This window comes from Phascolarctos cinereus, unplaced genomic scaffold (assembly GCF_003287225.1).
Source record: "Phascolarctos cinereus isolate Bilbo 61053 unplaced genomic scaffold, phaCin_HiC Scaffold_9;HRSCAF=440, whole genome shotgun sequence".
In the NCBI taxonomy this organism is placed as follows: domain Eukaryota; kingdom Metazoa; phylum Chordata; class Mammalia; order Diprotodontia; family Phascolarctidae; genus Phascolarctos; species Phascolarctos cinereus.
The window spans coordinates 21,221,666-21,245,552 of record NW_027556402.1 but is presented as its reverse complement, the minus strand read 5'-3'; the positions used below and the strand labels follow the sequence as shown (position 1 = coordinate 21,245,552).

Below are 23,887 nucleotides of genomic sequence, written 5' to 3'. Positions count from 1 at the left end.
CTATATGCAACCTATTTTTCCCTCACCCCTCGCTATGTCAGCACCCTAGGGCAATGCTCCAGGCTCCCCATCCTAGTTATGACTGTGCCTAGCAAAAAGGTGGGTTATCCAAGGAGCCATTCACCTCAGCTATGAACAAACATAGATTAGGTTCACTGCCTCAGAGCCATTCAAAGGGAAAAATTTCACATCACTTATGTTTTTTACAACCATAACTTGTGGAAGGTTATGTCAACAAGAGGGAAGATACCTGATCTTCTTTTTCCTGGAAATACATCTAGATTTTTTTTTCTGTTGTTTTCCAGTCATCACTGTCCAACAGCCGAGGCAATGAGATAGACCGCTTCTTTACTTCAGTAGCTGGGGTGTATGGAGTGTTCAAAGAAGACTAGCACTTCTGGAGCGGGGGCTTGCGGAGTCCTTTTCAGGACTGCCCGTCCACCTTTGGTGTCTACCTGGCACTCAACTCTCACTGCGGCTCCAAGAAGCTGTAGCATGCACAGCAGTCACACCCTGGTTAAAAAAAAAAAACCAACAGGGTGGCAGACACACTAAAGTAGGTTGAGTGTAAACAATGGGCCTCACCCACTGAGGAGTTAGGGGGACGTCTACCCCAAGCATGTGAAGATTTCCCCCAGCAGAACAGGCAGATGAGAACATTTTGTTCCAATGAAGGTAGCCAAAGCAGGCACTGTGAAGCTTGAGCTTGGTCAGACATCAAAGACACTAAGGTCATCCATTGCATCCCTGGCCACCACTGACCCTCTCAACTTTTGTCTTGCCACTGGACTTCAGTGACTGAGGAAGGGAGAGTGAAGCTGATGATGGTTTTGTGCAACTCTGCCTCACTTAAATCCAATTCACACACAAGTCAAGACCTCGCCCCATGATCATTGGTCCTCTTTGAAAATGAAGGACAAAGAACTTCAGTAGTCACTGAGAGGTTGAGTCCAATTAGGTTAGTTTTAACAATTTCTGTTATTATTAGCCCCGAAGTGGTAAGAAATGGACAAATAAGTATCAGAGGCATTTTTTCAGAATGAATTATAGGGCTTTCTTGGTAACAAGTTAAAGCTTACCAACTTTAAAAATACCCACTGGGGAGGGGAAAAAAATTAAGAAACCTTAATTTCCTCTACTTTGCCATACACAAGTATTGGCTCTTTCTGCTAATCTTTTGTTTTCTCAGATTTCAGGTTTTATAACATTATTATTTAGCTTAGGGCCCATTAAAAAAGATTTAGATTTTTTGATTTGATATATTTATCCATCTATTATTGGTTTCCACAAATTTACATATTGAACTCCAAACAGTCAAAAATGAAAGTCGTTGTTTTTAAATGGTGGAGTTAGAACTCTTAATTTTGGCCCTCACTTGTGATTTTATTGGTAAAAGGAACTCCCAGGGAGGAACCTCCTATCAATGTAGATGAGCAGCTGTTCTTCAAAGGATACTCTGGGAAAGTTGCCTGAGGCAAGGAAAGGCTAAGCTTCTCAATGAGGATCTTACAGCCAGCATGTGTTAGAAGGTGGACTTGAACCCAGGTCTTACTGATTCCAAGTCCAACTTTTTATTTGCTACACCACCAAGGTAAGACATTACCAAAATGAAATTCACACTATATATATGTTATGTTTAAAAAAAAAACCCTCCTGAAAATTGAAGGTGACTCTGATTTATATTCCTGATATTTTAGCACTTGAATTTTCTCCACCTCTGCTAACAGTTACTAAGTTTCAAATAAACCTGGGAGGCCAGAAGAATGGTGGTGTCTTTGACAGAAATGGGGAAGTTTGGAAGAAGGGAGGATTTTGGTGGAAACATAATGAGTTTTGTTTCAGACGTGTTGGGGTTGATATTCAATTTGAAATGTCCAAAAGGCAGCTGGTGACGCCGGACAAACTCAGAGGAGATACTGGAGCTGGATTTGGAGATCAATGAGGCGTTGGTATTGGGGATGGGGAATCAAACCTATCAGAGCAGATGAGGTCAGCAAGACAGACTATAGAGGCAATCCAGGAGAAAGTCTTAGGGTACACCCACGATTGTTGTTTGATCATTTCAGGCATGTCTGACTCTCTGTTACCTATTTGGGGTTTTCTTGGAAAAAAATACTGGAGTGGTCTGCCATTTCCTTCTCCAGCTCATTTATAGATAAGGAAACTGAGGCAAACAGGATTAAATGACTGGTTCACAGTCACATAACTAGTAAGTGTTGGAAGTCAGATTTTAACTTGGGAAGATGAGTCTTCTTGACTTCTAGATCCAGCACTCTATCCATTGCAGCACCTAGCTAACCACACTTATGAGGTATAATATGGATGATGAATTGCAGAGAGACTGAGGAGTGGTTAAACAGGTAGGAAGAGAACCATGAGAGCAAGTGGCTATGACTGAACCAAATTCACCGAGGTGGAAAGGAAAAGGTTGCAATGATGGGCAATATTCAGGGCTCCAAGCCATGCCTTTGAATCATCCTGTTAATCACGTCTGGTTGAGGGGCTGGTTATGGTTCCTATAGCCAGGCAGAGTTGAATGGAGATGGCCTAGAAGGAAGTCTAGGGAGCAGGCAGTGAACATCATCCTTTAAAGATCCAAATTGTGCTAATTAACTATCTGCGCGACCTTGGGCAAACCATCACTTAACATCTCTGGTCTTCAATTCATCATGTGTATGATGAGGGTGTTGGACCAGATGGCTCCCAAGGGCCTTTCCTGCTCTAAAATTCTGATTTTTCTGTCCTAATTTTTCTGTCTTTATGACGCCAAACAACAACTCACTTCTTGCTAGATATTTTGGTTTTATATACATATAGCCACAAAAAAATTCATTTTTACAAAATTTGGTTTTTATTTTATATTTATTATAAATATAATATAAACACATATTATAATGCCATGATATGTTATATAAGATGAAATTATATAATATAGCATTGTATAGTATATAGTATAATCACATAATTAATACATGATGTATAATTATATACTATATAATGTATATACTACATAATATATAACAAAACAATATAAATATATTAAATGTGGCATAAATATTATATTTATTAATTCTTTTAATGAATTAATACATTAGTAAAATACTATAAAATATATTTATATTTATTTTACAAAGTGTGTTTTCAATTTAAGAGAAAGGCAGTATATTGTAGTGGATAGAGAACTGCCCTTGGGGTCAGAAAGGTCCAAATTCAGGGGCTGCCTCTGCCACGTAACAGCTCTGTTCCTCCACATACTCTCCAATCCAGTGGCACTGGCCTCCTTGCTGTGCCTTGGGCACAAAGCTCCATCTCTCAACTGTGCGGATTTTCCCCGACTGTCCCCCATGCCCGGAATCCTCTCCCTCTTCACTGTCCCCTCTCTGGCTTCCCTGGATTCCTTCCAGTCTTATCTAAAATCTGACCTTCTACAGGAAGCCTTCCTGCTCCTTCCATGTCAGTGCCCTCCCTTTGTTAATTGTCTCTAATATCTCCTGTCACTAGCAGGCTTGTCCATAGTCATTTCCACGTTGTCTTTCCCATGTGAGCTCCTTGAGAGAAGGGGCAGCCTTTTACCTTTCTTTGAACTTCCAGTGCTTAGGACAGTGCCTGGCACATAGTAGGGGCTTAATAAATGCTTGTTGAGAACTTTGTGATTCTGGACAAGTCTAAGGATACGAGGTACAGAGCAGGTGCTGTTCTGCACTGGGGGAGGGAGTTTTGTTAAGGGGAGCTCTCCTATTTCAATGAAATCACCAGACCAGTCTCTATCCCTATTATCTTACACAGGAAAGAAAACACATAAGCTTGTCGGGATTAGTTCATTAGCTTAAGCATCTAAAACTAATTAGCTTAATTAGTTATAGTGCCATTTTTGTCCTTTAGCCTAGAGGTGTACCTTGAGGAAAGGGGACCCAGATGAGGGACATTTTGACGGACAGTGGGTCCTGAACTTGGCCACAAGCCTCTGAATGGAAGACTAGTCGGAGGCCTTGAATTATTCTCTGTATATTTGTAGTCTGCTTCCCTTTGTTTTTCCTGTACTCACTTACTGTTTATGCAGACAGTGAAATTCCTGCCCAGGCTCTCAGAATAAACAGTCCCTCTTTTCCACCTCCTCGTGTGTGGTTTGGCAGCCTTGCCCGACTGATCTCCAATTGGCACTTTCTTGCCCTGGCTGGTCCTTTTAGTTTCTATTTTGTCTTCCTGTCTGGTAGGTGGGAGTGGTGGGAAAATGAAACAGGGAAAGCAAAGAAAAATAAGAGTGTAAAAATGGATTTGACTGTGGATAAAGGGGAGAAAGCTACTATTTAATTTAAAAGGATTAAACACTTGATCTGTTAGGATGGAGATAATAAAGACAAAAGAGAGAGATTACCCTCCGGGCCCCTCCTGGCAGGTTTACCTCTTGGTGAAAGTTCTGCCTTCCACAATAAATCAAGCAATGACCAAGTATTGATTAATTACTTACTGTGCCAGGTACTAGGGAGATGAGTACAAAGAAGCAAATAATTTGTTCTCACAATGAGTTTACATTGTAATGGGGAAAACAAGTACATATGTAAATATACAAAACATAAATATAAGGTGAATAAATATAAGGTATCCTCAGAGACTTAGTACAATTGAAGGCTTTGGGGACATCCTGTACAAATATATGCAGTCATTCAATACAAGGTAGTTGGGAAGGATGCAGACTTGGGGAGATTAAGAAAGGCTTCAGGCTAAAGATGGTGTTTGAACTACATCTTTTTTTATTTTTAATTTATGGAATAAATCAAGCATTTCCATAATGTAATATAATCAAAAAGATGATTGCACACAAAACTTCAAATCTATGATGTTCAACTATTTTCCTTTAAACATGGAATGAAGTTATCATGCAAATTTTTTCCCTTTTTTTTTCTTCCCACCCCTGGTGGAATTGTGAACTGATCCGACCATTTTTGCAGAGCAATCTGGAATTACAAACTACATCTTAAAGGAAGAGAAGTATGCTCTAAGATGGAGGTAAGGAGAGAGTGCACTCCAGGCATGTGGGACAGACAGTGGGGTGGGAAGGGAAATAGGTAATAGATAGTTCTGTGTGAGACACAGAGAGATGTCCACTTTTACTGGACCTCAGAACTCAGGGAAGGATTGATGTCCAATGAGATTTGAAAGATAGGGTAGAACCAAGTTGTGGAGGGGTTTTAAAACTAAACAGAGTTTATATCCTATGCTAGAGACCATAGAAAGCCATAGATTTGAATGAGTTGGAGAAGTCACATGGTCATTTCTAAGCTTAAGGAAAAATTATTTTGGTGGCAGGGTTTAGTGTGGACTGGAATAGGGAGAGATTTGAAATAGGGAGACCTGGTTAGGAGATTGTTGCAATAATCAAGGTGAAAGATGAGGGCCTCAATTAAGATGGTAGCTGCATAAGTATATGATGAAGGAGGACAGTTATCAATCATTTCAAGAAGCTATCACTGCACCTAATTCACTGATACAGAAAGGAAAAAGTGAAATTGTTGACTATATGAGAGCAATATTCAGGTCTCCAAGACTTCCTCCCCCTTTCTCACCTTGCCAATTTCATGTAGGTTTTTTTTTCCTGTACCTGTCTTATGAATTGACCACTGATTATTTTATAAGGTTATTTATTGGATGAATTTTTTTATCACATCAACTATTGAAGACTGAATACTAAGTTGAAGGATTTGAATCCTAAAGAGTATTCACAATGACAAAAATCACAAATTGCTATACTACTGAGTATGCTATGTGTGATTATGTCATATCCCATTATTAAGATGTAAATTCCATGAGAAGTGAGGGTTATATCTGTCTAAGTTTAGTATCTGCAGCAAGGTGGCACAGTGGATAGAGTGCTGCTGCCTGGAGTGAGGAAGATTCTTCCTGAGTTCAAATCTGGCCTCAGACACTTACTAGCTGAGTGACCCTAGGCAAGTCACTTAACCCTCTTTGCCTCAGTTCCTCATCTGTAAAATGAGCTGAAGAAGGAAATGGCAAACCGCTTCAGTATCGGCCAAGAAAACCCCAAAGGGGGTTTATGAAGAGTGACTGGACAACAAACAAAAGAGCTTAGTATCTCACTCAGCTTTAGGACTCTACACGAAGTAGACACTAGTTAATCAACAAAGCATTGAGTATACAAATTCTGGGCAGCTAGGTGGTGCAACAGATAGAATGCTGGGCTTGGAGTCAGGAAGACCTGAATTCAAATCCAGCCCCAGGCACTTACTGTGTGACCCTAAGTCATTTCACCCTGCTTGCCTCAGTTTCCTCACTGGTAAAATGAGCTGGAGAAGGAAATGGCAAACCACTCTATGTCTTTGCCAAGAAAACCCCAAAATGGGGCCATAAAGAGTCAGACACGATCAAAACAACTCAACAACAACAAATACAAATTACACATTGGTACAATAGGTAGCCTAGAGCAAGGTCATTAAGGGTTTTAAATGTCAAGAAGAGAAGTTTGTGTTTGATCCTAGAGGCAGAAAAGACACAATTCATCAAGCAGGGGAATGGCATGGTCAGACAGGTATATCACTTTGGTAAATGTGTGAAGGTTGGATTGGAGAAAGAAGGGACTAGAAGCAGAGAGGCCAACCAGAAAGCTATTTCAGTAGTCCAAGCAAAAGGGAATGGAAGTCATCATGTGATTGAAGAAAAGGGGATGAAGAGAAGCGCTGCTGTGGAGGCAGAATGGGTAAGAGGGAAGATGGGTGCCCACACAACCAGTCAATATAGTAGGAATCAGATCTCAAACTAACAGTCTGATTTTATTAAGTAGGCAGGGGAATTTCCCTGGTACAAGGAATAAAGCCAAATCATCGAAGAGACCGGTCAGTTAAATTGAATTCATTCAAGTTAGAAGATAAAACAGGAAGAGAGGGATGCACATGACAGCAGGAGGGATACAGGAACCCAGATTCACAGGATGGAATTCAGAAAGGAAAGAAAAACTCAGAATGTCAAGGATCTGGTCTGAAAAAAATCACTCAAACTGAGTTTCCTCCTCCCCCTCTACTATCTTTCCCGCTACTCGGGAACATACGTATGCACATTCCCAACACACGCATCAGTGACTCTGTATGGGAGCTAAGTCCAGGGAGAGATCAGGGAGATGAGTGAGCATTCCAGTGGCTCCCTTCTTTTTGTTAACAAAGGAGTTAAGCCAAATTCCAGGAAGAGAGATTCCTGTCATACTGGCTGCTTTTATAGGCACCCACCTTCCTTCTTAATGTTCTCAATTCAACGCAGTTACATTCTGAGTGAAGAGAATTGTGCTGGATTGGGGAGGAAGGAGATGCAGAGATAAATGTGACAGAGTCCTCAACCTTCTGGACTTACAGTATAATCACATCTCCCCAGACGTGCCTCACGGCCCTGGAGTCAGTCACTCAAGACCTCCTCATTGCAGCGCTGTTCCTGGTCCTCCAGTGTTTGCTCTCCGTCCCTTCTACCCTCTCCCTCTACCATTGGCTGTGGCTGTTCCAGGGATGCCCCTCCTCCTTGTGCTTTCTCCTGTGCTGACCTGCTCTCCGTGGCTCTCAGGGGTCTTTAGTTACATGCCGGCTCACCACCCCACCCCCATTCTTTAGTAGGGAAGGAGTGAGCTAGCCAATTTAAAAGACAAAGCAACTCTGCAGAGGATTAAGGAAGAAAACACTGGGGATTACTCCCCTTTAGTGGCAGTCATGCCATCATCCTGTTATAGGCAGCTAGTTAGCATAATGGTTAGAACCCTGGACCTGGAGTCAGGAAAATCTGAGTTCAAATCTTGCCTCAGACAATAGTGGTCTGCTTTTATTTCCTCTACTGTAAAATGGGGATAATATTGGCACCTATCTCCCAGGGTAGTTGTGAAGATCAAATGAGATAATTATTTGCAAAGCTCTTTCCCAACACTATATAAATGCTAGCTATGATTATTAACTTCAGTCACTATCTATTCCTTGCCTCTCATTTCAGAGGAAATATTCCACCTTCTTTACAAATCTAATCACTTTTTTGTTCACTATGTTATTTTTAAATAATATCTTATTTTTCCTAATTATATGTAAATGCAATTTTAACATTCTTTTAAAAAAAATTTGATGTTCCTAATTTTCTCCCTCCCCCCTCCCTGAGACAGTAAGCAATCTGATATAGATTATACAAGTGCAATCATGCAAAGTCTATTTCCACATTAGTCATGTTGTGAAAGAAGACACAAACCAAATCTAATCACTCTTGATTCCATCCCTTCTCACTCCCTTTAGAACTTTATTCCATCAATTATCTCCTATCTCTTACATCTTTAATTTCTCTCTCTTCATTAGATCTTTCCCAGGATACACACATACTTAGGTCTCCCTATCCTAAAACAAACAAACAAACAAAACCTTCCCTTGATCCTGCTATAGCTTAGAGCTGCCATCCTATCTCTCCTCCTGTCATTGAAAAACTTCTGAAAAGTTTCTCTAACATCAACTTCTCACCACTCATTCACTCAACCTCTTGGGATCTGATTTCTGCATTTACTCAGTGAACAAGAATTATTTATTAGGCCACACGCTCTGCTAAGCACCAAAGATACAGAGGAAATCTAAAACATAGTCCCTGCCTTCAAAAAGCTTACCTTCTGGTAGGAGAGACAATATATAAAGAAACTGGCACATCCAGAATAGATGGAAGTTATCCATTGCTTTAATGAAACTGTTCTCTTGAAGGTCCATAATGAACTCCTAAATGGAAAATAATATTGTTTTTCCAGTCTTTACGTTCCTCATGCTCTTTACCATATTTGAAAGTGAGGACCACCTCATTCCATTGAAACTTTCTCCTCTACAGTTTTCTGTCATTGTACTTTTAGAACCCTTATCTCTTTGAATGTTCTTTCAATAGCCTTCACTTCTTCTCTCCTTCGATGTGACCCCTTAAAGTTCTGTATTCAATCCTTTCCTCTTCTTTCTTGTTATCTCATTGATTCCATGGGTTCAAGCATCAACTCTCTGCTGATGACTTCTGCTTCTAAATTTTTAGCTCTGAATGCATATCTAATCCTCTCCTTACTTTTTAAATGCCTGCTAGATATATTGGCATGCTTCTTTCACCAGCGGCTCAAACTCAAAATGTCCTAAACCAAATTTACCGTCTTTCCTTGCAAACCAGTTTTGCCTCTTTTCCCCCTATTTCTGTTATTGATACCACCATCTTCTCAGGCTCAAATTCTCCAAATATCCTAATTCTTCTTTGATGTCTCTCTTTCCACCACTCCATGAAATCCAGTCCACATTGCAAGTCCTCTTGAACCTACCTTCATGGGTCTCTTACATCCTTCCTTTTATTTCAATTCCACTATCATTCTAGTTCAGCCTTTCATCACACCTTGAATACACGATTTTAAGAGGCTCCTAACTATTCTTGCCAATACAATTCATCCTACATATTGAAGCCAGAGTTACATGTTCAAATCACAGCTTTGGTTTCATTGTTCCTCTGTCCAAATTCCTTCTATGATTTCCAATTATTGACAATAAAGTCCAAATTGCTTATGATGGTTTCCGTGGTCCTCTATAATATGGCATCAATCTACCATCACACATTTCTCTTCCACTGCTTCCCTTTATTAATGTGATGGTGGCTTTCCTGTATGTACCCAGATCACCTTGCTTTTAGGAGATGGCATTCTACATTTGCATATCATGTGGGTTGCAGTAACCTCTTTCAATTGGTTGTGTAATCAGAACAAGTTGCATCGTTAAAACTGTTAGAGTGGGACAATCTTCCTCTCTCCAGAGAGGGCGAAGTTCATTTTCACCTACAGTATAGGCTCACTGAAATGACTGAGTGGAAGAGGACTACGTAACCTCCTCTCAGTCTGAGACACTAGCTGTGTGACACTGAACAAGTTATTTAATTGTTATCTGCCTCAGTTTTCTCAACTCAAAAATGGGGATGATAATAGCACCTACCTCTCAGGATTGTTATAAGGAACAAATGAGATAAGTTTCTAAGGCACTTAGCCCAGTGCTTGGCACATAGCAGGTATTTAATAAATACCTACTTGTTCCCTTTCCCCTTTCCCCCAAAAAAACTTCATTTTGTTCATCTCTGCATCCTTCATAATGCCTTGTACACAGAGTGGGTATTCAATAAATGCTTGCTGAATTTGATTAAATTTTATCAGTGGTTGAAATTGAGGACTTTGGGGAATACCAAAGGAATTAATCTCTGGGTTTCTTTTGGGGGAGCGTTAAGAAGATGGGGCTTAGAAATATCTCAGTACTAAAGGGGGAGGGTAATGGAAATTTTTTTTCTGCCTATAGCATTAGCACTGTTCTTAATCAGCAGGTTTTCAACAGAATCATAATGGCATGCTGTGTGATTTTTCTCCTCTACTTGTTCTTATTATAAGTGGTAGCAAAGAGATGGAAAGAATAGCAATTTCAAGATGAAAAAAACTCAGTCCATTGACTTTTATAGGAGAAGCCACACTTCAATTTGATTCTGAAATGTGCAATTAACTTCCTAGTCTCATCTAAAAACAATCACCTTTTCAGCAGAGTGATCACGGGGTCCCTTGTTGAGATCATTCTGCTGTGTGTGGAGTTCCCATTTATAACTCTTTTCTCATGATGACTTTTAAAAATGGCATATGCCAAAGTTATTTTGAATTGACATTTTCAAAAAACTGTTGATATTACATAGGTTAACTTAAAGACACAGAATGTTAAAATGCACTCTTTGTGTTAGCACAAATTGTGTGTGTGTGTCTCTGTCTGTTTAATCTCCGCCTAGTGATTGCCTTCCAAGTAAAAAATGTTCCCATCAACCTTGTCCTATTGACCAGTCCCTTACTGGGTAGCTTCTGTATTGAAATCAGCTCTACCTATACTCTTTTTTTTGTTTAATTTAATAGTATTTTATTTTTTCCAATTACATGTAAAGACAATTTTCAACATTCATTTTTTGAAAGATTTTGAGCTCCGACTCTTTCACCCTCTCTCCCTCCACTGCCTCCTCCCCAAGATGGCAAGCAATCTGATATAGTCTACCTATACTCTTAAAAAAATTATGGTTTTTTTTCAATCAACAATAATTCACCTCTCCCTCTCCCTAAACTCCTCTCCCCCACTGGAAACAAAGGAAAAGCAAATCCTTTGTTACAAACATGTAGAGCCAAACAAAACAAATTTCTGCATTGGTTGTGTTCAAAAAATATGAGCTGTCATTCTGCATTGAGTCTTCCTGTCTGTCAGGGGGTAGGTCGCATATTTCACTCTTGGTCCTCTGGAATCATTACACCTACACTCTTAACATGTGAGCAAAATAGCTTTGGTTCTGAGCAAGGGCTGCCAAATGCCAGCCCACTGAAGACTTTATAAACCAAGAAAATGGTCTTTCAAGTCAACAATACTTTGGGCTATCCATCAGGGAAATATAGCACCAGCAATTGGTTTTGAAGTGTCTGGTTGACCCATTCTTTTGGAAGGTGTAATTTGACTTTGCTTTTATTTCAAAGCATCAGAGGGTCAGGGTGAAGTCCTAAATATAAGGTAACTCTCCTCACTTATCCTGAATGTTCAGGAATTCTTTATCTCCTTTGCATATTTCTTCAATTCAATACAGATTTATTAAGTGTCGACTGCATTTAGGACATGCTGGGTGCTGGGAATGGAATGTTGTTTAGCTTAGCTAAGTTACGCTCTGCCTGCCCTCGAGGAGCTGTTAGATTGGTACAGGGATAAGACACACAGACATGTCATTGTTTTAAAAAATATGTTCTTATTGACGTCTTTTTGGTTTTTTTTTAATATCACCGTAATTTCCTCCATTATCCTTCTCCCTTCCCACACCCAAGGGTATAGATAACACATTTGTCTTATGTTCCATGTAACAAATAGTATCTTTTTTTTTGATGAGGCAATTGGGGTTAAGTGACTTGCCTAGGGTCACATAGCTAGTAAGTGTCAATGAATTTGAACTCAGGCCCTCCTGACTCCAAGGCCAGTGCTCTATCCACTGTGCCACCTAGCTGCTCCAATAGCATCTTTTCAAAGAAGAAAAAGAGAGAGAGAGAAGGAGGGGGAAAATCAGCATAACTGAACAATACACCAAAAAAGCCTGAAAATATGTGCAATGTACAACATTTACGGAGTTCTTGGATGTTTTCTCATGTATCTTCTCTTTGGTCATGCTTTTTCTTTGAATTTTACAAGATTTGCTTTTAATTTTTGTATACGGTCATTCTTTCCATTTACATCATTGCAGTTCTGTTTACATTGTTTTCTTGGGTCTGCTTTTCATTCAGCATCAGGTAGATCATCTTTCCATTTTTCTCTGTATTCATCATGCTCATAATTTCTTATGACATTGTAATATTCCATTGCATTCATGTCCCATGACTTGTTTAGCTACTCCGAAGTTGATGGGCATCTCCGTGGTCTGCAAATCTTCATTAACACAAAGGTGTGGCATGTCAGTATATAAATAGATATCAATAGAGATGTTTCCTTCATATAATATCCTCCTCTAGATATACGACAGCAATAGAATCTCCGGCTTAAATGGAATGGATATTTTAGTGGATATTTATTTGCATAATTCCAAATAACTTCCCAAAATGTTTGTACTGATTCATAGCTCCACCAATAATGCAATAGTGCAACTATCTTCCCTCAACCCCTCCAGCATTGATGATTGCCACCTTTTTCCTCTTTGTCAGTTTGCAGGGTGTGAGGTGAAACTTGAGCATTGTTTCCACTTGCATTTCTCTTATTATTAGTGACTTTGAGCCTTCCTCCATGTGGCTGACAGTTTAAAATTCTTCTTTTGAGAATTATTTGTTCATATCCTTTGACCACTTATCTGTTGAGGAATGGCTTTTGATCATATAGAGCTGTTATTTGCATATTAACATATATGAGTATATGTATGTATTTGTGTGTATAGACACATAAACATGTATATTACATGCATATATGTACATATATACTCCTTATCAGGGAAATTTGCTACAAAGATTTTTTTTTCCAATGCAGCTGCTTCCCTTCTCATCTAGATTTACTAATTTGTTCATGCAGAAGCTTCTCAGTTTCCTGTAATCAATGATACCTGTTTTATCTTTTGTAATTGCCTCTATTCCTTATTTGGCAAAAAAAAAATTCTCCTACACATAGCTGGGAGAAGTACTAGATCTGCTTCTCTACTAATTCTTTTGTAGTATGATCTTTAATATTAACATCATGTTTCCATTTAGAGGGTAGTGAGCTGGCACAATGAATAGAGTGCTGGGCCTGACATCAGAAAGACTCTTCTTCCTTAGTTCCAATCTGGCCTGTGAGCTCTGCGACCCTGGGCAATCACTTCACTCTGTTTGCCTCAGTTTCCTCATCTATAAAATGAGCTGGAGAAGCAAATGGCAAACCACTGCAGTGTCTTTGCCAAGAAAATCTCAAATGGATCATGGAGAGTCAGACACGATGAAAGCAACTCAACAGTAATTACAAGATATATCTAACCCCAGTGGCATGCTGGTAAATGTTAGCAACCAGCTCTTCAAAAATGAAAAACACATTTTGGAATTTAATCTGCATTAGTATAATTTCCTTCTACACTATATTAAGTCTAGACAATCAACAAAACAATAAACCAAGTCCTGCTCTCTTGTGCTGATTTCTGAGGTATAAATGGTCACTGAAAATTTAATAGTTGGCTCTCCAGAGTTAGTAGGAGCTGGCTTCAGTCAACTCCTTCCTAACTTCCTTTCAGAACAAATAAGAACATATATTTCTAAGACCATGTAGAATGTGAACCAAGGTACAATGCAAGCTCTTTGATGATGGCATCTGTTTCCTTGAAAAAAAAATAACCCCAGTGTCATGCATATAGTAGGTGCTTAATAAATGTTTATAATTGAATTAAAGGACAGCATAAAATTGTGCAGTGCTTAGATCAATTTTACCATCCTAATAAGAAAAAAAACATTTCCTTATATTTCTAACATCCACCATTCTCATAAACTTCTAACCAATATAGAACTTTTTCTGTTAATACTTCCATTTTTAAAAATATGCTGCAATCAGTCATTAAGTTTGTTTTAATTTGCAAGAAGAGTAGCAACAAATGTCTAAGAAAAACTAAAGCAAACACTGACTTCCATCACCTACTAAATGTATCTGTCACAACAACCAGCATCCATTTCCCTGGGGCATTTTCTTCTTTGATGCATAAACCAGATAACACTGAAAATATTTTAGGTGGTTAAGTAAATGGGCTTGCCTTTCTCTTCACATTTTATGGATCTATTTGCTTCTGTGAATTGTCAAGGATAGTGATTTAAGGTTTTACTACAGGGACAGAATGTTTTTCAACCCAACACACTGAAAACGCTGGAAAAAGTCTACAGAATTCTTCTGCCTAGGAAGTGAAATACTGTCGTTAACATATTGGGATCAGTTATTCGAGGGCAGAACGATTGGTTGCCTTCTGTCTGGTCAATTGAATTTCACAAACATTCTCTCAGTGCCTATTGTATACAAGGCTTTTATGATCCCTAAGGATACAAGAGAGATAAACAACATAGACTTCAATGTTAAAGATATTACACTTTAATTGGAAGGGGTACACTGGAACCAGCTCAAATAAACTAATGATGACTGATCATTAAAATTTTCAGAGGGAACATTTACACCTTGGAAATTACCAAAGGTTCTAAATTAGAATTTGATTATTTTTTTTTGATTGTCTAGACTTGAAGTGATGAGAAAATGTTAATAATGCAAATTAAGCTTAAAAGTATGTTTTAGATAATTTTTTTTGGATATCTCATTGTTAAACATTTTAAAAGTACACCTTAGGATATACACAAATAAGTGTATATCCAGTTGTCATTCAGTCATGTTGGACTCTTTGGGACTCTGTGGACTGCATAGTCCAAGAGGTTTTCTTGATAAATATACCAGTGATTTATCATTTTCTTTGCCAATGGCTTAAGGCAAACAGGGTTAAGTGATTTGACCAGGTCACACAGCTAATAAGTGTCTGAGGCTGGATTTTAACTCAGGTCTTCCTGACTCGAGTCAGGCCCAGCACTCTATCCACTGAGCAACCTAGCTGCCTTATATATCCAGTCCATATACACAAACAAGTATGCTAAAAGATAAAATAAGATAGAGGCAGAGGACAAATTCAGATCACGTGTTCTAGTAGGATTTGAGGAAAGAGAATACTTTTCATTAGAGAGGATCAGGAAAGACTTTATGAAAGATTTGAACTAGACTTTGAAAGAAGACAAGGGTTTCAGCAGGTAAAAATGAGAAGGGAGTGCATTCCAGAAATAGGCATCAGTCTTCACAAGGCAGGAGATAACTTGTCAAGTGCAGGAAACAGCTAGTAGTCTATTTTGGCTAGGACAGAGAGAATGTCAAAAGGGATTAGTGTGAAATAAGACTAGAAAATGTGTTGGGAGTGGATAGTGAAGGACCTTAAACTCTGGGCTAAGTTAGTATTTCATTTATAGACAATTGGGAGCCAATGAAAATTTTTGATCTGGGGAATAGCATGGTCAGCTCTATGAATTGAAATTACTTTAGTAGTTATATGAAAGAAGTACTGAAAAAAAAAAAGAGAAGTGGAGGAAGGAGACCTCATCAGCCTCCCTAATCCTTAAACAAAGGGACCCAAATCCCCTTACCAGCTCTGCTGGGAGTCTGAATATCAACTAACTACCAATTTCCCCTTTCTTCCCATCCCTTCCCAATCAATAGCAGAGGTGTGCCTTGCTGGCTGAGAAGAGCTGATTGTTAAATTTTCAGCGCGAGCATTTACAACTCAGAAATCTGCAAAAGTTACAAATCAGGGCTTAATTTTTTTGTTTTGTTGATTGTCTGCTAAAAGTGATGGAGAAAATATTAATAATTCAGATTAAACTTAAAAGTGTGTTATCTGCACTTTTTCTTCAAAAACATTTTTTCTGCATGTTTTTCTTAAACATTTACCAGCATATCACTGTCACTATCATGAGGCAGCACCAGTGCCCAGTTCAGGTTCCTCACCCCCTCCCCCCAATGCCCTCCAATGCTCCACCCAGATAACCCTACAAAAACCCATCTGACTTTGCTGGTTTGCAGCATCCAAATCTAACCTGACCTCTTTCCACTATTCTCCTTGACTACCCTCCATATTGTAAGTAAGTTTCTTTCCCTCAAGAAATCTGGCTTGCTTTATTGCTCGTTTGGTGTTCTATCTCCTTGTCATGGAATTTGATTTTTTTTTTTGGCTAGGCAATGGGGTTAAGTGACTTGCCCAGAGTCACACAGCTAGTAAGTGTTATGTGTCTGGGGTCACATTTGAACTCAGGTCCTCCTGAATCCAGGGCCTGTGCTCTATCCACTGCACCACCTAGCTGCCCCTGGAATTTGATATTTTGAATCTTCCTAAATCTGTATCAAGATAGGTGCTCTTATTTGATGTTTTACTATTTATTATATTATTTGTTTGTCATTTCAGTCATATTTGACTCTTTGTGACTGCATTTTTATGTTTTCTTGGCAAAGATACCAGAGTAGCTTGCCATTTCCTTCTCTAACTCATTCTACAGATGAGAAAACTGCAGAAAACTTGGTTCTTAAGTGACTTGCCCAGGGTCACTCAGCTTCTAAGTGTCTGAGGCCAGATTTGAACTCGAGGAAGATGAGTCTTCCTGATTCTAAGCCCAATGTTCTATCCACCAGCATCACCTAGCTGCTCTAGATGCTATTAGAATAGTCGAGGAAAGATGTGATAAGGGCCTGAGGTGATGTCAAAGTATATGAAGTACGTGAAGAGATGTTGGGAAGATATAATTAACAAAACTTGGCAACTAGTTGGGTGGCAAAAAGAAAAGGCCATATACAACTGAGATTCTGAGCCAAGGCAACTGGAAATATGGTGATGACCCTCACAGAAGGAGAAAAGTTGACAAGAGGGGCAGGTTAAGGAAGAAGATTGTTCATTTTGCCTCAGTACGGTAGAGAGGAAACATGGGAAAATGGAGAAACTGATAGAATCAGAGTGAAGCAAATGTGGATTTGAACTTTGCCCATGACATGTAGGAGCTGTGTAACCACGGACAAGTCACTTAACCTGAGGATAATTATTAAAATGGAGCATCTATATCACCAATTTCATTCCCAAATTTGGCATAGCTGATGAATTTTCACTGTTCCTTAAAGAAAGCAGGTCAGGTCAATTTATTACTGAGCTGGCCAGCTAGGTCATTCTTAGGTCTTCTGCTCTCATCTCTTTGGGCTCAGCTGCCAGCAAACTCTGATATGGACTCTAATTCCTGGACTTCAGTGGCTCTCCTGACCATTTGAAGTGTTCAAGGTTGCAGCCAAATACAAAAGAAAGGCACCATGTTTTTTCATACCTCTCCCCTCACCAGGAGTTCTTGCCTCCACAGGCCCAAGAAAGAGAGACTGATGTGGCTGGTTGACATATTGTGATATAGACTCAAAGGAGATAATGGATGTCAACCACTTTTCAAACATTTAAGTGCTCTGTAAAAATAAACTGTTGTAATTATGTTGGGTTGAAGTGCTGGGAAGATGTACAGTACTTGACAGCCAATGGAAGTCAAAGGTATTCAGGAGGTAGTCAGAGAAGTAGAACCCAGGGAAACACTCTAGCTGGATATATAAATTTGGGCACCATTGAAGCAAAGGTACCAATCGGAAGGCATGGGAGCAGATAAGAAAAACAAAAACAAAGGAAGGGGGAGAGAGGAATAAGGAGAAGGAGGAGGAGGGAAGAAGAAGAGGAAGAAGAAGAGGTAGAGAAGGAGGAGGGGGAGAAGGAGAAGGAGGATTTGGTCCTGGGGACATGTGTGCTTGGTGATCCTGCTTCTAGCTATGCCTGATGCCATTAAATTCAGAACACTTCAGAACAAGACAGGTTGTCCTGTAATTGTTTCCGGTCTGTTCACAGCATGGTGAAGAAAAATCCTTTTGGTTCAATAAATTCAATTCACTAGACATTTATTAAGTGCCTACTGTGTACCAAGCACTGTGCTAAGCTGCTGACCCAACACTGAGTGCACACAAAAGTCATCAACTAGCCAAGTCAGTCTCTCTCTCCCAGTGACGTCAGCCTCTCCTCCCCAGCCAGGCTCACACGTGGCTATGAAAGAAAGCATGGCGCCTTTCTTCTTTTGTGTTTGGCTGCAACCTTGAGCACTTCAAATGGTCAGGAGAGCCTTTAGGGCTCAGGAGTTAGAGTCCATACCAGAGTCTGCTGGCAGCTGAGCCAAGACTGATGAGAGCAGAAGACCTAAGAGTGACCTAGTTGACCAGCTCAGTAACAAATTGACCAGACAGCTAGGAGATGCTTTCTTTAAGGAAGAGAGAAAGTTCATCCATCAGCTATGCCAAATTTGGGGATGAAACTGGAGAAGTGAACACTTTGTAGGAACTGCTTTAAATGGGAGCCTACTCTTCCCAGAGACCAAAGTGATATAGGGGAGAATGTAGCCCAAGTTTGGGGGGATGTGTTTGTATAGTCATTCTTGCTATATCTTTGCAGTAAATATCTCTTTGTAAAAGCATTACTCAAATGATACTGGGATGCCAAACATGGGGTCAATGAATGACATAAAAGAGATACTAATTGGAATAGGGCAGCTAGGTGGCATAGTAGAAAGCACTGGACTAGAAATCAGGAAAACGCATCTTCTTGAGTTCAAATCTGGCCTCAGACACTCACTAGCTTGTGTGACCCTGGGCAAGTCACTTAACTCTGTTTGCCTCAGTTCTTCATCTGTAAAATGAGCTGGAGAAGGAAATGGCAAACCACTCCAGTATCTTTGCCAAGAAAGCCCCAAATGAATTGGACATGACTGAAATGACTAAAACAAACAAACAAAAAAACCTGGAACCAGTGATTGATATTGGGGAGAACAAACCAGAATGCAGGCTCAAGCCAGTAGAATTCTAGAGATGCCCTAACCTCTCAGGGTTACTCTGGAACACAGAGGGACAGATGTAGCTAGCCTTGCTTTGGGAGTCATGAGTCATTTGTGAGGATAAGGACCCCGAGAATCTAAAATGGCTTACAGAAGGCAAATGTATTTTGGGATTTGGGAGTGATATGAAAATTATAAATACATGAAAATTATCCTTTTCTATTTTGGAGTTGACAGGATGAGCATGTTTTTTATAGGTACGCTATGTTGTTTGGGGACCATATTGGCCCCATGTTCTCTCCTGTTATATCTACATTAGACCATGCTTTTCCTCACTTTGAGCCTTTTATGTCCTTATCCTTTCAAGTACCATTTTCTCAGACTGACACCCAGGCTGAGACCAGTGAGGAAAGGAAAAATAATTGCTAGGCTACACTGGAGTATAGTTTATTTGTGAAGGAGGATGGGGAAAAGAAACATGCTTTGTTTGTTTTTGAATTTTTTCCTTCCCAAGACTGGAAGACCTCAGTTGAACATAGGAATAATCACCTGGTGAGCTTTGTTGTTGTTTTTTTTTTTCAATCCTCTGTGTGACTTGCAGAAATTCTTTTTCTTTTTTTCACTTTTGATAGTATTTTTTTCCAATTACATGTAGACAATTTTCAATATTCCTTTTTTTTTTGGCAATGAGGGTTAAGTGACTTGCCTAGGGTCACACAGCTAGTAAGTGTTATGTGTCTGAGGCCAGATTTGAACTCAGGTCCTCCTGAATCCAGGGCTGGTGCTCTATCCACTGCGCCACGTAGCTGACCCTCAATATTCCTTTTATGAAAGATTTTTTGAGTTCCAAATTTTTTCCCTCATTCCTTTCCCTACCCCTTCCCCAAGGTGGTAAGCAATCTGATATAAGTTGTACATGTGCAATCATGTTAAACATATTGTCGCATTAGTCATATTGTGAAAGAGGAAACAGAAAAATAGAGAAAAACCATGAAAAAAAAACACAAAAAAGTGAAAATAGCATGCTTTGATCTACATTCAGACACCGTCAATTCTTTCTTTGGATGTGGATAGCATTTTCCATCATATGTCTTTTGCAATTGTCTTGAATCATTGAATTGCTGCAGAAATTATTAAAATTTTTGAAAAATAATTCAGTCCAACTCATTCTGGAAACATGTTTGTAAACAGATACTCCCAAGTATGATAAAATGCTTATTTATCCTACTGAGTTAAGCCAGCAATACAGCTAAGTAGCAAAGCCAACCTTTCTGAGGCTGGTTCTGTGCTGGTTCACCTGGTTGAATGATCCTCATTTCTTTCATTAGAAAGAGTGAGGTGTCCCCTCATATTGAAATCCTGCCAGTGCCCAGAGGCAAGTGTGACTGTTCTAGATCAACCCAAATTTGCTAATTTCCCAGGCAGACTTTATCAGTGTTGTGCAAACTTTGACCTCTGAGGAGCTGTCTGAGAGCAGCATTTGATACCTCTGCATCATCCAATTCTTCAAGACAGACTTGGAAAAACTCCTTTTCTTCCTCATGTGTTCGAGCATCCAACAAGTTTGGAATAGTCATACCCAGGGAATGCCTCGTGTTGTTATGCTATTTTAAAAGTCTTCATCCACAAGATTTGATCACCATTCAATAAAGGAAATTAAGGAGGGGTCTTAAATTGTGTCTCCTGGAGGGCCGAAAGTTGTTGTGATGAGCAAAGGTGCCTAATTAAAGTGATGTAATTTCCTGTACCGGGTCCCCCGTACCTACAGAACAAAACTTCACAATGTATATTAGCTAATAATTAGCGATGCATAATTATACCCACATACTTAGCACTTGTCATCACGGCATCTCATGATCGTGACATGTGTGTATGTACAGCTGAAGAAACTGAAGAGTGTGCATTTCAGCAATTTCTCTGTGTGTCAGCACTGATGTAATCAGCTCTTACTCATTCACAAGCTACTGTTCCACTGCCTGAATGATTCACGGCCGTTGGGTTTTGGTGCCTTGTTTTGTTTCGTTTTCTTTCATCTTCTGTCCATTTCCACTTGGCTAGCATAAGAAAGGACTGCCAAAAGGAAAATTAGCTAAAACTCAATTAGATGAAACTAAGCGAGACTCCAGTAATAAGCATATAATGAGACAGATTAGGAGAGACAAATATTTCTGTGTTGAAGTACCGACCAATCGGCAATCTTCGTCTAAGGATGGACAAGTGGAAGGAAACCAGGCAAAACTCCAACCGCACCATTTGCTCCTTCTCAGTAGCTCTGGTCTATGTGGGAGGTTGAGAAAGTGCTTTAAGATCCCCCTTGTTTTAATATACTCAGCGTTCTCCCTGTTCTTCTTTAGTGGAAAGTTTCAAACAACACCCCAGTGTTTTTGATAACCCTGCCCTCATCCTATGCCTGATCACTGGATAATGCAACCTCTGATAATATTTTCTTTAATGTTGTTCCAAATGAGAATGTTGGAAATTGAAAGCGTCTGGTTCACCCTCAAAGGGATATTTACAAGTTAATGCAGGCAGCGGCACAAAGCCAAACGCCCACACGCTCTCAGTATTTTGATAATGACAAAGTCCCACTGAGTCAGCCTCTTCCTTTGTTGAAATAGTCAGTGGGAAAACTGGCCCATTTAAATATTCAGTATTTCCATAGCTTTAAAGATTCAGAGCCCAAAACGACTCTGAATTAGCCCAACCCTCTCAGCTTTCATAACAGGAAACTAGCCCGGGTGAAGTAACTTCATAGCAGCTAGATGGTACAGTGGACTTGGAATCAGGAAGACTCGCCTTTGTGAATTCAAATCCACCTTCAGACACTTATTGGCTGTGTAACCCTGGGCAAGTCACTTCACCCTGTTTGCCTCAGTTTCCTCTTCTTTAAAATGAACAGGAGAACGAAATGGAAGACCACTCCAGTATCTTTGCCAAAAAACAAACAAATGGAGTCACGAAGAGTGGGAACCTGACTGAAAATGAATAACAACAAAACTTCATAACATCATAGATCTAGGGCTAGAAGGGATCTCAGAAGTCCATCCCCCTAATCTTAGAGATAAGGAAACAAAGGCCTGGGGGTGTTTACCGACTTGCCCAAGGTCACAGAGGTAGTAAGCACAAAAGGCAAGACTTGAACCCAGGTTCTCTGACTCCAGAGTTTGTGCTTCTGGGGTCCCATGTATAGTATAATGGCAGAGCCAGGATTCAAGTTCAGGTCCTCTGACTTGGGCATTTTCTCTACTGTAATATGTTTTTTTGCTGGCGTTCTAATTTCCAGGCACATCAGTTTCTTCATTTGTAGAATGGAGAGGGGGAGGGGGTTGGAGTAGATGACCTTTGAGGGGTCTTCTAGCTTTAGATTCAAGATCCAAGATCATACTGAGAAGGAGGAGGAGGAGAACATGATGGTGATGAGGAGGAGGAGGAGGAGGAGGATAATAATGATGACATCTTATGTGAAATAGTTATCCGTGGCCATTTTCTGCCTAAGAAGACACCCCCTACCAAAAAAAAATTTTTTTCCTTAAAAAAAAATAGTATTACCAAACACTTGACACTTACTAGCTGTGTGACCCTGGGCAATTGCTTAAAAAAAAATGGTATTACATAGTACTCTACATTGACTTTGGTTCAATCTTAGTTTCTCTCTTTCTAGAAATTGTATAGAAATAAAGGCAGATGTGGAATAGGAGTTGTAAGCTAACCTTAGAGCCAAGAAGACCTGGGTTCAAGTCCTGCCTCAGGCATTCTGGCTGTGTGACCCTGGTCAAGGCACTACTTATATAAGTCACCTCCCCCCCCCACACACACTCAAGTGCTCACTCTCTTGCACATGCACTCATGATTTTACTGGTTCTACTCCTTTGGGTTTCTAGGGCTGCTAACTAATTTCTGAGTTTACTGACAGGGAGTGGTAAGAGTTCCTTCCCCATGGGACTGATTGCCCCACGAGCTCCCTTCCCCACTGTCCCAGCCATCATTCCATACCACATTCCAAAGCCTTGAGCAAACTCCACTCCTGGGATTGGCTACTCTCAAAGTCTCCAGGAACATGGTCTGTTGGATAAGCAGCTAAACTAGATTTAAATAGCACCATGTTTCTTGAAGAAGCTTTATGTCAGCTAACAATAATGCTTTGGATTTCAATACCACTTATTTGGATACCTCTTTTCATTTGAAGATTATAGGACAGTAGACAGTATTTCCTCATAAATTACCTGAGTGCTCTGCAAATGAAATACCTTCCAACAAATAAGTAGCCAACTTACTGATGTTTCTATAATAAAATTGCCAAAAAGAAACGGAAGCCAAGTTTGACTAAGGACCTTCAGCTTTACATCTATAGTTCCATTGGCCCAGTACTTTATCACTTGGAGACACTAACCTCTCCCAGAGAGAATAACTTGCATGCTTTCATTTTTTTTTGAACTCATGCTAAATCATTAAATATTTAAGAGCTTTTTGGCATTTAGAGCCCTTTAGAACCTGGATCTGATCCCCGCTAAGATTGATGTATGTTACTCTCCGTCACACCCTTTGCAGTCCCAACAACTTGGACTTCTCGCTGTTCCATCTCTCATCACTGTTCTTTCGCATAGCTGGTGCCCCACTGCATGCCCACAATGCTCTCATGAGTCACTTTAGTTTCTTAGAATCCCTAGTTCCCTTTGTTGTTATTGTCAAGTCATTTCAATTGTATCTGACTCTTCATAACCCCATTTGGGGTTTTCTTGGCAAAGACATGAGTCATTCCTTCTCTAGCTCATTTTATAGATGAGGAAACTGAGTTAAGTGACTTGCCCAGGGTCACACAGCTAGTGCCTGAGGCTGTATTTGAACTCAGAAATAGGAGTCTTCCTGACTCCAGTTCCAGTGCTCTATCCACTGTGCTAGCTCCCTGGTTTCCCTCATGGCTTATCTTAAATACTATTTCTTATCTTTCCTGATCTC

At 39.8% G+C, this 23,887-nt stretch overlaps 1 long non-coding RNA gene across 1 annotated transcript in view; it reads right to left on the bottom strand.

The window, feature by feature from the left end:
- The window catches only part of LOC144455166 (uncharacterized), a 53,900-nt gene that overhangs the window by 8,818 nt on the left and 21,195 nt on the right, over positions 1-23,887 (bottom strand). Inside the window, exon 2 of the long non-coding RNA XR_013483876.1 lies at positions 251-513. This is a non-coding gene — a long non-coding RNA (uncharacterized LOC144455166). The remainder of the gene's footprint in view (positions 1-250; positions 514-23,887) is intronic.